The sequence below is a fragment of the Mixophyes fleayi genome, chromosome 1 (assembly GCF_038048845.1).
Source record: "Mixophyes fleayi isolate aMixFle1 chromosome 1, aMixFle1.hap1, whole genome shotgun sequence".
NCBI lineage: Eukaryota > Metazoa > Chordata > Amphibia > Anura > Limnodynastidae > Mixophyes > Mixophyes fleayi.
The window spans coordinates 456,279,222-456,293,977 of NC_134402.1; the positions used below are offsets into that span (position 1 = coordinate 456,279,222).

Consider the following 14,756-nt stretch of genomic DNA (forward strand, 5'->3'; position numbering starts at 1 on the left):
AGCGGGCATGGGCCGTAACGAGAAGACTAATTAAGGGTGATACCCTGTCATGTGATCAGAGTATATAAGTACACGGGAAGAGGGGAGAACATTCAGGAGGTCAACAGTCCATGACTGAGACAAGGTAACTATCCTTCCAGCATCGCCCGACACCATGACCACAGTGAGCTCGGGAGACAAGTCAGCCTGCGATCCGAGGGGGAGGTTCTGGATATCCGCTATGCGGAGCTGCGTGGAGACAGAAAGTAATGGCGGCCATGTTGGCGCTGACAGGGAGCGCAGAAACAGGATTTTTTGAATACGGGGACAAGAACCCATTTACCTGTAAAGTGTGTTGGGCACATGGACAGAACAACAGGTGACGGAGGAACAGACACAGTGCAGGTCACAAGACATGCGTGTACAGGGGGCTAGTAAACATGCGTGTACAGGGGGCTACACTATTCCTGAAACCTATCTAAGCTTTAATCCTGAGAAAACACCAGTTGGGGAAGGAATACAGGAAATTTAAGTAGTGTAGCTGTTTATCTACAGTGTAACGCCGGAGATTATACGGATTGGCAGCTATCAGTTTGTGTATATTAGGGAATCTAGATTGTAAGCTCCAATGGGGCAGGGACTGATGTGAGTGAGTTCTTTGTACAGCGCTGCGGAATTAGTGGCGCTATATAAATAGCTGATGATGATATCTCCGGCGTTTACTAAAGTGAGGATAAATACCTATGTCCCCATAGTTCAAGTTTGCCCTCAGTTGTTAATTCCACGAGTCACAATGTCTCACCCTCTTCGGCATGATAATGCCAATCACACCGTCTCACAGCGGCGGGCAGAGGAGGAGGATGTGAATTGCGTCTCAGCGGGCAGAGCGCAATAGCGCCAATCACCTCATCAAGCTGGGTTCAGTCCATCCCTTCTCTGCCTGGGTTGGGTGTAAAGACATCGCCAGACTCTCAGGAGGTCGAGAGATCACACACTAGTCCCGGAGAATCCATCCAAGTCGCCAAGTATGTGTAAAAGCCAACGGAGCTTCTTGCCCCCGCACGGTGGGAATATAAAGCAGCTCCGTGACAGATATTACAGCAGGCGGACAGTATACAGATCCTGGCTCTATGCCACATACACAGTGTGTAACGTACAGTCCTGCAGGTAACCGGCCTACACGGAGAACTGCTCTGATTAGTAACTAGCTGTGTGAGTGGAGCCAGCTCGCCATCAGAAAGTGACGCTAACTCCTTCTGACAGCTCCACACACAAGCCAAACAAATAGAGGATTTGCTACCACAGCCAGGCCCGGCTTCAAACAAACCAATTCAAAACAGATCTTCACGGCCTGGCTGCAGCCGCAACAGCCTGGAAAATAATGCTGCTGCCAGAGGAAGGGCTTGGGAACAGCTGAGAAACTGTCAGAGACGGAGGAGATCCTGGGCCCTGGGGTGAGACTGCACAATGCAGAACATATATAGAGACCCCACTGAGCCAGTAAGACAGACAAGATGATTGGCTGCCCTGGTGCTGACGGACAATAATCCTCCTGGTCATGACAGCTCGTCCCTACTTTATAAAAGTTATTTCAGAGACCGTTTCATAAGTTATTTCTCTTTATTTGCATTTATCACCCCAACCTCCTTTTTAGGTTATTTTATTGAATTGTGTCCTTATAGTCAATAAATGGACTGCTCACAGACTCTTACATCACAGGAATATAACTTCATACATTACGTTCTGTCTTACAAAGTATCTTGTATAAACGTCAGGGGAACACTGCCACCCGGTGGTCAGATTATAAGGAAAATTGTTCAGTTTAACAGTTTATCTGACAGAAAGTGCCCCACGTTGAATAATGACAGGGAGCCCCAGGTATCAGCAACAGGACTCAGTGTAGTACCTCCGTGGCAAATCGTATCAGATGTCTAATCATTGTCACGTCCAGCGTCCAATCATCATCACATTCAGCGTCCAATCATCGCCAGGTCCAGCATCCAATCATCGCCAGGTCCAGCATCCAATCATCGCCAGGTCCAGCGTCCAATCATCGCCAGGTCCAGCGTCCAATCATTGTCAGGACCAGCATCCAATTATTGTCAGGTCCAGCGTCCAATCCTCGCCAGGTCCAGCATCCAATCATCGCCAGGTCCAGCATCCAATCATCGCCAGGTCCAGCGTCCAATCATTGTCAGGTCCAGCATCCAATCATCGTCAGGTCCAGCGTCCAATCATCGTCACATCCAATGTCCAATCAACCTGACATCCAGCATTTAATCATTACCACATCCAGCGTCCACTCAACCTCACGTCCAGTGTCCAATGGATCTCACGCCCAGCATCCAATCAGCACCACGTCCAGTGTCCACTCAACCTCACGTTCAGCGTCTAATGAGCCACACGTCCAATCAGCACCATGTCCAACGTCCAATCAGCCTCACGTCCAGTGTCCAATCATTGTCATCTCCAACGTCCAATCAACCTCACATCCAGCGTCCAATCATTGTCACCTCCAACGTCCAACCAGCCTCACGTCCAGCGTCCAATCATTGTCACATCTAACGTCCAATCAGCTTCACCTCCAGCATTCAATCATTATAACGTCCAACGTCCAATCAGCCTCACGTCCAGCATTCAATCATTATCACGTCCAGCGTCCAATCAGCACCACATGCAGTGTGCAATCAGCACCACATGAAATGGCCAATCAGAAAACTTTTACATATACATTTGAGAATGTTATTAGTAGTTCTTATAAATTCGGCAATTTATGCTTTAGGTTCAGTATCCTCTTAAGAATCAGAGTGTATTAATATAATTTGATTAATTGTAAATGTTTAACACTAAAATCACAAGACATTTAGGTGGAGACAACAACAATTTTGGCAGATAAGATATTGTATGATAATACTGTATCACTGTTGTCTTCTTATAAATGTCCCCACAAGAACTTACAAAACATCTGACATCAGAATTACTACATCTACTGAAAGGTAAATTCTGGAATCCTTCATATAAGAGAACATTAAACGTGAAATTGTTGGAACAGGTGCTAAGAATCTCTGAGCCCCGGAATGGGTCGGCAATCGCCCTGTCATATTTTTAATATTCTTTTTAACTATTTGCTGGAATATAAAAAATAAAATAATGAAAAAGTTGTATCCAATAATTCAGAAGGTTTCTCCGCCGTGTCCCAGAGGACATATCCTGCGGAATAACATAACGCAGGCAGTATGGGTATAACATATGTCTGCTGTGTTACATTATTACACCCCGACATGAACAGGAAATTATCACAGTGAGAGAAATACAAGTGTCACAGCCTAAAATTAATAATTGATCAAAATATAATTCAAGGATCAGGAGAAAAACTACCAGTGTCAAAAGCCTCTAACAGCATTAGGCTGTAACTAAACGGATTTCATATGTGCTTTGCAGATTCTTTGGGCGGGAAAGAAGTAGGTCATTATGTAACACGCACAAAATACATTGTACATAGCACAACCTCAGTCCTCGCCCCCAGGGTTCAAGTGGGAGTCTTGTGATTGTGTTGCTGCAAATCTCTGGATGCTTCGTAGAACCATAGACTGTGTCAGAGGCTCAGACAACCTAGGGCTCTCCAGCGGTGGTGGAACTACAACTCCCAGCATGCCCCCTACCACAGTTGCATCACAGGCCTATGATAGACTTGCAAACGTCCTGCGTCTATGATCCACACAACACATTGACTGCCTCCGACCACTTGGCAGACGTGTAATGCAGATTTACTAAACACGGATCATTGACCAAACATTAAAGGAGAACTCCAACAATATTTTCTATATACACTTTCCATTTCTGACAATGGCTGATTAATAACATTTCTCAAATGTGCGTATCTGCACTAATACCATGGATTCTCCAGCACACTTACACTGTAACACTATGTTAACTTACCAATGGCCATGCCCCATATGTGACTAGCCCATATTACAGGATTGCCAGCTCATCCATTCATAACCTTCCATACATAAAAACACGCATGTTACATGCCAGGGTTATGATGAGTTCTGGGGTAAATGTATCAAGCTGAGAGTTTTCCGGTGGGTTTGAAAAGCCACAGCCTGAAAATACTACAGCCTAATTTTACATCAGGAGAATGCTAGCAAGGAGTGGCTATAAATAATAAGCACATTTGCTGTAATAAATACTGCTACGATACTACTACCTCTACCAGCATAAGTCCTTACATTAATAGAGAATATAATAATAGAAAATAGAGAATATACAAACAGATAGCGAGTATTTTTATTCTTTTTAACCTATATTTCGCTAAATTTTAATCAATACTGAATAAAAGTTATATCTTAAAATTAAACATAATCATCTGAAAGTATTAGTGCACCTATAATATAACTTTCTTTTCCCTTTTTTTTTTCTTCTTCTATAATATTAGGGTTTGAAAAGCCAATCAGATTCCAGCTATCATTTATTTTGTGCATTCTACAAACTGATAGCTAGAATCTGATTGGTTGCTATAGGCAACATCTCCACTTTTCAAACCCGCCGGAAAACTCTCAGCTTGATACATTTACCCCCTGGTCTCTGTTATGTTCTGCAACAGATATGTAGCATGTATTAAGCAATGTTAACATGTTTTCCGTGTAACGGTTGACCCAACACTACTCCCAGGGACGGAGTTCCAGCGGGCACACAACATGTTAACAGCTCCGTGTTCTCAGCATCATGTCTTCCTCTCTCCTGTCCCTCGTCCATTAGCAGTAACGCAGCTGGTAATGGATCTGGAGAGAGATCGGATGCCAGACTCTACTCGCTGGACGGCTACACAAGATACAAGACTTTTTTTTTTTTCCTTCTAGCCAATTCACAGACCTATTAGATTGAGCTTCTAACTTCTCTTCCTGTTCGGAAATTTTTTAATGTACCGGCAATTAGGCGAATGATAAATTGCACGCAGTGCGCTCTGCGCCAAGTCTCCTGGCATCTTAACCTGTAATCTGCTTATGCTTAGACGCCGGGTGTTCCGTCCCCCCCTCCGTATCAATCCCTCTGATTAACTCTTTCACTTCTACAGAGGATGAGCCGAGAGTCATAGGGATACAACAGACACATATTCCATGATATCTACAAGATCACATCATAGCCAAAGGACTGTCAATCCCCTTATATCTGCCCAGGGATGTTTTGGTCACATTACTTTAGGAAGTCAGTGGACCTCATTAATGAAGCATGCTGCTAATATTTGGAGAATAAGGTGCTCAGTACAACTTTTATTATAGGACATACTACCATCCTTTTGTGGAGGGAAAATGGCCATTTACCTCTCTGCACAAAGCAATATTATCCTAAAAATGCCCCTTCTTCATCAATTTATCTAAATTCAATCACCTTGTATTTACCCTGCTCCATAAAATTAGGTGTAGCTGCTCCATACTCAACAAGGGGCACCTCTGCTATCACTCTCTATCTCTGTCTTCCACATACATCTGTCTAACTCTTGCCCAACGAGTTAAATTTTTAAACAATGTATTTTCTTTCATAGCAGCACAAGTGTGGACCTATGACAAGGGTCTGGGGTTTCTAACAGAAGTTGACAAATGTTATTAGTTACAAATATGCAGCACAACATTTGTTATTTTTTCAGCTTACATAAAACTAATTTGAGATATGATAGCCTATCCATCCTCAATATAGCAATAGGTCCCTCGCAGATATTTGCAGACATACTAATGCAAATTGATGCAACAGACTGCAATTCCATTCACATATTTCATTGTGAACTTGATAATACATTATCCATGACTATCAGCAGACTGACTCCTGGGGGTAAATGTATCAAGCTGAGAGTTTTCCGGCGGGTTTGAAAAACCAATCAGATTCTAGCTATCATTTATTTAGTACATTCTACAAAATGATAGCTAGAATCTGATTGGTTGCTATAGGCAACATCTCCACTCTTCAAACCTGCCGGAAAACTCTCAGCTTGATACATTTACCCCCTGGTGTCTCACACATCCCACGGGCCGTGACTACTCCTTTTACTCCCCTCCGCACACTGCATACTCCCGGATTCAGCACCTATTTGTTAGTCATAGACATCTGCATCTAGAAGCAACAGCCACTGGACAAATGACCCGGTCAGACTATGCACCTATATTTCTCACCCTGCGTCTTCATGCGACTTTCACTGGACATTGGACCTGGAGACTCATTGAATCATTACTCTGTGATACACATTGAAATTGACTTGGTCATAGCTGAGTATATAGTACACAACAATGCCGTTGACTTATTAAAGGGGACTATCTGAGAGGCAGACAAATGTGTTTTGAGGGGCAAACTGATCCAGTTAGGGGCGTTCATTCAGAAGTAAAAGATTGTCTGTACAGAGGAGCTCTGACATACAAAAGGGATCTGGAAACTGGAAACAAAGCCTCCCCAGCCAGTGAGACAGTGTTAGAGCTGACTGCAGCCAGAACTGTCATTAATAAAGGTACTTGGGGATAAAACAAAACTGACCTTTAGCAAACGCAAACACTAATATTTCCAGTGGGTGAATAAGCCAGGAAAGCTCTTATCCGGGGCACCACATGCTCAGTGAGCAGTACAATATACCCACTCTATTAAGGACGCTAGCGGGCAGGAGAGACACTTGACCTGAGAGATAGTGTCTGCTTTTCATTCTTACTACTTCAAGTTGTACAACATTTATGGAACGTGCCCCCGATCACTGAGTATAAACAGCACTTAATCTAAGCCTCCAGGAGGGTAGGTTCCCCAAGATTTATGAGGCTGTCAGGGAGATGCTGGATCAGCCGTTCTCCTTGAAGGATCTAGGAGACGCCATCTCCTCCACGCCGATGGACAAGAGCCCAGGCCCGGATGGATTTACTTTCCGTTTTTATAAAACATTTGGGCAGTCTTTAAACCCCATGCTCTTGTGTGGGAAGGACCCCTCCTAGTGCTCCAGCTACAGACTGACCTCTCTGCTGAATGTTGACCTTTGATAAAATAGTAGCCAGCCACCCTAAACTTTTATTGCCAGCGATCGAGCCGGTTTTGTCCCAGAATGTGAAGCCTGAGACAACACCACAACGATCATAGATTGGATGTATTCGGTCACAAGCATGCGGGTCCCTACTTTACTGATGTCCATCGATGCGGATAAAGCTTTCGACAAAGTTGATTGGCAGTTCCTTACGGGAGTCCTGGAGCATATGGGACTGGGCCCAGCTTCCTTACACAGAACACTCGCCCTATATAAAACACCCATGGCCCGGGTGAGTCAATGGCTCTCTTTCTGAAGTGTTTTCTATTCACAATGAAACAAGGCACAGCTATCCGTTCTCCTCTCATATTTGGCATCTGCTTGGAGGCTTTGGGCAGGTCTATTAGAAATAATCCAGAAGTGTTAGGGATGAGGGTGAGGGGGGGGGGGCACAAGCTAGCCCTATTTGTTGACAATCTCTTAGCAATCATAACCAACCCTGTGGTATCTCTGCCCAACCTATTCATAGAATTTAAGAGGTTTGGTGAAGTTTCCAATTTTAAAATCAATTATGTACAGGCGGAAAGCTCTATGTGTCCTGCAACGACCCTTATTCTCCAAATATAGGCTGTGCTAATTAACAGGGTACTAGAATGGACGAGAGCTCTTCTTTCTAAACAATGACTGAAGGACATCCAACATTCAACATCCTCCCGTGGCTGCTCAAACTTCCTCACTATTCACATCCTAATATTGGGCTACTCTCCAGTGCTGAGCTGGACTCCAAAATCTAGACTGTATTTCGTCCTCAACATCCCCGCTTGCCCCAATGTCCTTCAATCCGCACTTCATTCCAGGGCTATCTCTAGGCGCTTTTAGGTCACAGTCTGACAGGGCAGTGGTCAGCTGATGTTGGATGGTCATATGTGTGCCTTCCCTTTTCTGCAGGGAAAAAATTGTTGGCCCCCTTCTGGAGTTAGGTTAGAAAATATACAGCAGAAATTTTAGGATGCCCAGTGCCAGGTGGAACTAATTTCTGGTTACTGAATGTCTCTGATGTCTCCGTCACCCAATACAAGACATCGTTGCTCAGACACTTGAACAATGCTGCATCGGCAGTGATTCAAATACACTGGAGGTCTAATGTCCCTCCCAGGGTGAAAGACTGGTTTCGACGGATAGACCTCTATATGACTGATTTCACAGCCATGTGGTTCTGTTGGCTGGAAGTTAAGGATTCCTCTTCTTATAGCTCCATCATGACACGTGATAGACCCCAGCCTGAACCAATCCTGGAGGCTGCTATCTCTGTGTTTGTGTACTGGGTAATACATAAAATGAATAATGTTTGTGTATTGTGTGATACGTGACATGATCAATGTTTGTGTACTGTGTGATACATGAAATGAATAATGTTTGTGTACTGTGTGATACGTGACAGGAGTAATGTTTGTATATTGTATAATATTACTCATGAACGGAGAGTAGATATTATTCGATAGAGGCAAAGTTACAACTTCTGTGTAAAACAGAACTTCACAGTGAGAGCTCATTAATTAGGGAAAACAAATAATTATGTGATTTTTAGGACTTAGATTTATTCTAGTAAATAATTATGGTTAATTAACTAATTAGCGTAACTGGGAGTTTTAGTAATCATATTGGCGAAAAAATATTTTACTGAAGGTGAAAGAACACAGGCAGAATTATTGAATATAGAAAAGTAGTAATGGCAGCGAACACTCGAGGGGTACAGCCATCAGAAACCCCAATCTCCAGCGGTAAACCTTCCCTGCCGGAAATGGCTCCCGCATGTCTTTGCACCAAGGCACCTATTAGCAAATATCACCATGGTGCTTATTCACGCAGATCGTCCAATCAGGTTCCAAATACCAGCCACACGCTGAGTCAGTGTTTACTGATACATTTCTCCAGGTAATGAGCCTGGAAGATTGTGGAAGTAGAGACATTGACAAGAGCATATATCAGTATTATACAACTAGGGAGGGTGTATTACAGCTTAGTTATAGTGTACTCTGTTCCAGCAGGTCCCCGATGACGGCAATACCACCCGTCTATCACAAGCACCTGTCACACAAGCCTACAACAATGATGGTACAACATATTGTAAAACTTGCACTATACAGAAAGAATAACAACTTCATTGTACAATCACTTTGTCTCCATTGTCAGCACAGACCACACTGAACATTTATAAGCAATTTTTTTATTTTTTTATTCTGCCTTCTCCTCCACGGATTCCCCCCAAGTCTTTTTGCACCCCCTCTGCAATTTGTCTTGTCTGCACCTCTGTTCTGTGCTCCTGCCCCCACAGTTACACCTCTGAGAATCACATACTGCTCTCAAGTATTCACTCACTTCACCTGTACATAAATAACTGCCAGGCCTGTACACAATGGAGGGAGCCATTCTGTGGACTGTGCCAATAGTCTCAGTGATGTCACTGGTTCCTAGTGACTGGATAGGCTGCATTCTCAGTGATGTTACTGGTTCCTAGTGAATGGATAACCTGCACTCAAAGTGAGGTCACTGGTTCCTAGTGACTGGATAGGCTGCACTCTCAGTGATGTCACTGGCTCCTAGTGACTGGATAGGCTGCATTCTCAGTGATATCACTGGTTCCTAGTGACTGGATAGGCTGCACTCTCAGTGATGTCACTGGCTCCTAGTGACTGGATAGGCTGCACTCTCAGTGATGTCACTGGTTCCTAGTGACTGGATAGGCTGCATTCTCAGTGATGTCACTGGCTCCTAGTGACTGGATAGGCTGCACTCTCAGTGATGTCACTGGCTCCTAGTGACTGGATAGGCTGCACTCTCAGTGATGTCACCGGCTCCTAGTGACTGGATAGGCTGCACTCTCAGTGATGTCACTGATTCCTAGTGAAGTGATTAACTGAGCCTTGTATGTGTGTATATATATATATATATATATATATATATATATATATATATATATATGTACAAGTTAACCCGTGCATGATACTCATGCATTCTAGTCAAATCAGGCTACTTAAGGTGTTAAAAAGGTTCTTGTCATGCATTTGGGCCATAGCCCAGGCCTTAACCACCAACCACTCGCCACTGTCACCCCCGGCAACCACCAACCACTCAAAACTGTCACTTCTCCAAGAAATATATATATATTTTTTTTAAATCTTTATAAACACTTTTAACAATTAACAAATTAAATTAACAAATTAAAAACATCTTAGTATACCAAATTTCAGCCCTTTCTGAATTTTTTTTGCCACACACACTAAGAATTTAGTAGGTCAGTGTATAACTCCGCCCAGCAGGGAGCGCTGCAGCTTGGTTTTATTTTTTCCACACACACACACACAGACTGACACACGCCACTAAGCATTTATATATTAGATATATATATATATATATATATATATATATATTGGCTCAGTCCACAATCTGGCTGTCTCCAGTCTGTAGGTAATGGGACCACTGTAACAGTAACTAACCACATATTACCTTTATAGATCGGATCCAGTGATGTCATACGTGAGGAGGAAGAAAATTCTCAGCTTGTCTCAGAGTCTTTATACCCTGAAATATAGAAATAATCTGCATAAGATACATAGAAGTAGAAGATTGTATAGTATGAATACAGTTTACTAATGGCAAACAGAAAGCTACTGAAACCTGAGTCCTCCACATATATAATGTACATATCATCGTATCACACACGGGTCACATAGATTTTCTTTATCCGAGACTTGACCAATGTCTGCAAGTAACTCCCGATACTTTGTACTCTGTCCCCTCCTCCGCCCACACTTCTGCTCAACCATAAACATCCTGCGCCATAAGCCCATGCACCTCAGCGGTATCATGGCACGTGGCAGATGGCCACTGTGGTACTATGTAACCGGCGTCCATACACGGCGTCTTACAGACATTTGCAGAAATCTCTGATATTGATTTTTACTGACAGTTACTGACGGAACATGAAAGTGCAGCCTGTGTGACCCCCAAATGTACAGATAATGTAGTAACACACAGCGCAGACCAGTGGGGTATCACAGAACAGATAGAGGAGAATACCATGTGCTTAACCCGAACCTACACGCTTCCCTTCCCCCTGAACCTACACATTTCTCCTCCCCCAACCTACACGCTTCCCTTCCCCCTGAACCTACACATTTCTCCTCCCCCAACCTACACGCTTCCCTTCCCCCAAACCTAAACATTTCTCCTCCTCCGAACCTACATGCTTCCCTTCCCCCTGAACCTACACATTTCTCCTCCCCCAACCTACGCGCTTCCCTTCCCCCGAACTTACACATTTCTCCTCCCCCAACCTACATGCTTCCCTTCCCCCAAACCTAAACATTTCTCCTCCTCCGAACCTACACGCTTCCCTTCCCCCGAACTTACACATTTCTCCTCCCCCAACCTACATGCTTCCCTTCCCCCGAACCTACACATTTCTCCTCCCCCAACCACATGCTTCCCTTCCCCCGAACCTACACATTTCTCCTCCCCCAACCTACATGCTTCCCTTCCCATGAACCTACACATTTCTCCTCCCCCAACCTACACGCTTCCCTTCCCCCAAACCTAAACATTTCTCCTCCTCCGAACCTACACGCTTCCCTTCCCCCGAACTTACACATTTCTCCTCCCCCAACCTACATGCTTCTCTTCCCCCGAACCTACACATTTCTCCTCCCCCAACCACATGCTTCCCTTCCCCCAAACCTAAACATTTCTCCTCCCCCAACCTACGCGCTTCCCTTCCCCCTGAACCTACACATTTCTCCTCCCCCAACCTAGATGCTTCCCTTCCCCCAAACCTAAACATTTCTCCTCCTCCGAACCTACACGCTTCCCTTCCCCCGAACTTACACATTTCTCCTCCCCCTACCTACATGCTTCCCTTCCCCCGAACCTACACATTTCTCCTCCCCCAACCACATGCTTCCCTTCCCCCGAACCTACACATTTCTCCTCCCCCAACCTACATGCTTCCCTTCCCCCGAACCTACACATTTCTCCTCCCCCAACCTACATGCTTCCCTTCCCCCGAACCTACACATTTCTCCTCCCCAACCTACATGCTTCCCTTCCCCCAAACCTAAACATTTCTCCTCCTCCGAACCTACACGATTCCCTTCCCCCGAACTTACACATTTCTCCTCCCCCAACCTACATGCTTCCCTTTCCCCGAACCTACACATTTCTCCTCCCCCAACCACATGCTTCCCTTCCCCCAAACCTAAACATTTCTCCTCCCCCAACCTACGCGCTTCCCTTCCCCCTGAACCTACACATTTCTCCTCCCCCCAACCTACATGCTTCCCTTCCCCCGAACCTACACATTTCTCCTCCCCCAACCTACATGCTTCCCTTCCCCCGAATCTATATATTTCTCCTCCCCCCAACCTACGCGCTTCCCTTCCCCCGAACTTACACATTTCTCCTTCCCCCAACCTACGCACTTCCCTTCCCCCAAACCTAAACATTTCTCATCCCCCAACCTACGCGCTTCCCTTCCCCCGAACTTACACATTTCTCATCCCCCAACCTACGCGCTTCCCTTCCCCCGAACTTACACATTTCTCCTTCTCCGAACCTACAAGCTTCCCTTCCCCCAAATCTATACATTTCTCCTCCTCCGAACCTACACGCTTCCCTTCCCCCGAATCTATACATTTCTCCTCCCCCCAACCTACATGCTTCCCTTCCCCCAAACCTATGCATTTCTCCTCCCCCCAACCTACGCACTTCCCTTTCCCCGAACCTACACATTTCTCCTCCTCCGAACCTACGCGCTTCCCTTCCCCCAAAGCTACGCGTCTCCCCTCAGCTGAACCTACGCGTTTCCTCTTCCCTGAAGCTACGTATCTCTCCTCCCCTGAACCTACACGTATCCCTTCCCCTAAACCTACGGGTTTCCCCTCCCCGAACCTACGTGTCTCCCCTCCCCTGAACCTACACGTATCCCTTAACCCGAACCTACATGTTTCCCTCCCCCGAAGCTACGCATCTCTCCTCCCCTGAACCTATGCGTATCCCTTCCCTTGAACCTACGCATTTACACACCCCTGCACTCCTTAAGGCAACAGGGTACCTATATTTATCAAGTCGAAAAATATGACCTACATGACTTATGTACCAGTATTGGAGCCACAGGAGGGGCCAAAATAACAATCGGCTCCTGAATGTTGTGGCCATCCAACAAAAGAGCAAGTTAGCATTTGTACACATGCTGCACAGAAGCCGACCAGCAGAGGTCGCTATTCACGGCAAGTACAGTGATCCTATTGCCCTGGGCATTCAATAAGGACCACAGGTGATGGTCTACTCCCAAGATAAAAAACCCTTTCAATATACAATCGCGCTTGCAATCTAATTTTAGAAGATTTGCCCACCAGGAGATAAATTTATCAAGGCTCGGAAAGAGTTGATGGTGGGATTTCAACCAGGGTCTCCTCAGCAACATGTTTCATGATGTTATTGCCAACGTGTTTAACCTCTATACCAAAGGTTTATAATCCACAGTAATATGACACATGTCCAATTCTCCAGAAGAGGTCAGGTCTACCCAGTCCTAGGGCATCAGAATTGGAGAGACGGAAGTCTGGCCATTGGTAGTCTTATGGCTGCCAGTATTAAGTCAATAATTAATGTACTGGTAGAACACGCTAATTTATTTTATACACATGGCGTAGAGCAGGGGGTGACGCATGAGGCTACAGGGCTCAGGGTGAGGGGGGCAGGCAAAGTCAGCCTGAGGTGGCAAAAACTGCAAACGCAAGTCTGCAAATTCTACACACCTCTGTATTTTATATTGCATTGCTCGCAACCCTCTCAAGGACATCTGGAAACAATTGTCAATTTATAAGTAAATAAAGTTATAAGTGAGAATCACACGTTAATTGCTAAGAGCAGACCCAACCTATTATTTTAATGTGTACAGAAACAGATCAGACAGCATTAAATAAAGACACACGGCATCGGGATGGAGCTGGCAGATGATTCCAATTGTAGAACAGGTTTACTAATTATACGCAGAGCGGACAGCAAAACCATGCAGAAAAATTATTTCCCAAATCGCTCATGGCACAGACAGTCAAAGTGCAATAAACACTTATTAATGTGAAGAATTGCCGTTTCCTTCATCAGTTCAACTGTAAACATCCTCTTGTGGTATAGTCACCTGTATGCTGTACACAGGGCACTTGGCGTCTTCCAAAATCCAATAATTACCGGCGGCGAGAGGCTGCTCAGATGTACGAAATGTAAACACCTTATCAGTGTAATTGGATTCTCTCGAAAGATCCAAATCTCAGCTAACAATTTCATTTATTTCCAACTTGTTAAAAAAAAATATAATATTTCACTTCTGCTAAAGCAGCTTCCCATCAGGCAGCCTCTAGTACGAGGGTGTTGTATTGGTTTATCCCAACACAGAGCGCATTTTACCATTGTGTGGTGTATAAAATGTTACACTTAAAATTATTCAATCAGAAGACGATTATTCCAATCGTGTCAGCGCTTATTTGTATTCCAATAAATGAATGCTGCGGTTATTAGTTCCTTTAACGTTTTTTTTATAAACTCCGCAACTCAACTGAGCAAAGACGGGGATAATTCCCTGTTTGGGAGACGCTCAGATAACATGACTAAACACTGAGCTGGAAAATGTTAGTGTTCTTCTTGGTTGTACCCAATAATGTAGCAGTAAGGTGAGCTGTGTCTCTAGGGCCCCAGGCCCCAAATGTGACTCTTATCTGCGTCTTGGGGT

The 14,756-nt window shown here is 44.7% G+C and overlaps 1 protein-coding gene across 3 annotated transcripts in view; it reads right to left on the minus strand.

Moving 5' to 3' along the window:
* The window catches only part of CNTFR (ciliary neurotrophic factor receptor), a 398,494-nt gene that overhangs the window by 305,414 nt on the left and 78,324 nt on the right, over nucleotides 1-14,756 (minus strand). For 2 of the 3 annotated variants that reach the window (XM_075187083.1, XM_075187112.1), the window contains exon 2: nucleotides 10,478-10,552. The gene's annotated coding sequence lies outside the window, so the exon portion shown is untranslated. The remainder of the gene's footprint in view (nucleotides 1-10,477; nucleotides 10,553-14,756) is intronic. The other variant, XM_075187091.1, reaches the window with a different exon arrangement.